This window comes from Atta cephalotes (genome assembly GCF_000143395.1).
Source record: "Atta cephalotes unplaced genomic scaffold scaffold00081, whole genome shotgun sequence".
In the NCBI taxonomy this organism is placed as follows: Eukaryota; Metazoa; Arthropoda; class Insecta; order Hymenoptera; family Formicidae; genus Atta; species Atta cephalotes.
In genome coordinates this window covers 272,070-273,725 of record NW_012130145.1, presented here as the reverse complement: position 1 = coordinate 273,725, position 1,656 = coordinate 272,070, and the positions used below count along the sequence as shown (strand labels likewise).

General features: G+C 27.4%; 1 protein-coding gene across 1 annotated transcript in view; it reads left to right on the top strand.

Annotated features, from left to right (window-relative positions):
- Window positions 1-1,656, top strand: part of LOC105624515 (flotillin-2) — a 7,656-nt gene that overhangs the window by 4,639 nt on the left and 1,361 nt on the right. The gene's annotated exons all lie outside the window — the stretch shown is intronic.

Genomic DNA, 1,656 nt, shown 5'->3' with positions numbered 1-1,656 from the left:
CTTTAGTAAACGTAGTATATATATATATATATATATATATACATATACACATTCATTTTGTCTTTTGTAATTTGTAGTAAAATCGAAAAAGAAATGATTTTAGAAATAAATATAATAATAATATAAAAATCAAAGAGACATTTTTCACTGAAGAGATATTTTTCAATTTTTTGACGATTGAAAATGAACGTCTTAAATCATAAAATGAAAAAATTGTATCCTCTACTTATCTTTATTTTACTTTGACTTGCTAATATTTACATCAATATACATATGACTATTCCCTTTTTAATTGTACAAATTACTGTATTGTGAATTTTGACGCTAGAAAAAGAGAGAAAATTAAGTTATTTGAGACAAGATCCTTTCCTTTAAAATCATTATTTGTGCTATCTCAACACTCAGTTTATGCATTCCACTTGACTCAGAATACAATGAACAGTCTCCAACTAATCAGTACCGCAATTCAAAGTTTTAATATAATCGATATGATTAAGAGCGTTTCGATATCATTGTGTTCAACATAATTAAGTGATTTAACAAAAGAAAAAAATAAATGAAAGAATAGACATTTGACGCGATTCAGGACGTGCGATTTGCTGCCACCTGTAGTCGCTGTACATATTTAGAGTCACGTATGTATAATAGATTATCGTAAAGAGTTTCTATTATCGTGAAATACAAAAAGATGAGGAAAGTGCGTCACGCGAGCGCAATTTAAAGAAAATGCTTGATTGTATTTTACATCGACGCGCGCGATGTATATTCTCGGTTGACCACGCATCGGAATTCACAGCATTAAAGCAAAAAATAATGGTATTTCAAGCTGAACAAGTGCCAATTTATATGATATCGATTCCTTAGTAGAAAAAAAACTGGATGATCTGAATAAAAGTTCGATATTATTTTTTACAGTAACTTATTGATTACTATATGTGTATGCGAATTATGGATTTAATATATACACATATTATCTCGTTATGTCTTTTGAATGTTTTTACAAAACCGATAGTTAAATTATGTTTACTTTTTTTATATTATACTATAAATTTATTGATTTTCTATAATAATGTGTTTCAATTTATGATTAAAGCGACTTACTTATAAATCTATATAGAATGTAAGAAATGTGAAATCTATACTAAAATATATATGCTAGTGTAGAATACGCCATTTCTTATCACTTGTTATTCATCGCTTATCATTCAAGTAAATACTTACATATTATACATTTACTACGCATTTAATGACGCATTTTATTTTATTTAGTGATGAGTAATGTCACAATTAAGAATGACGAAATGGAGAAATATTATTTATACATGTAGAATATATGTACATGTATAAATAATATTTCTTCATCAATATGCTTATATATTTGCTGTTACTAAGAAGGAAAATCAAGAGACATAAAATCTATAGACCGAAAAGTCTTCCCAAAATGCTTAATATAGTAGATCAGTACAAAAAAGAAAAGCCTCTCTCAGAGATTAATAATAATTGATGATGATGATGATGATGATGATGATGATGATGATGATGATGATGATGATGATGATGATGATGATGATGATGATGATGATGATGATGATGATGATGATGATGATGATGATGATGATGATGATGATGATGATGATGATGATGATGATGATGATG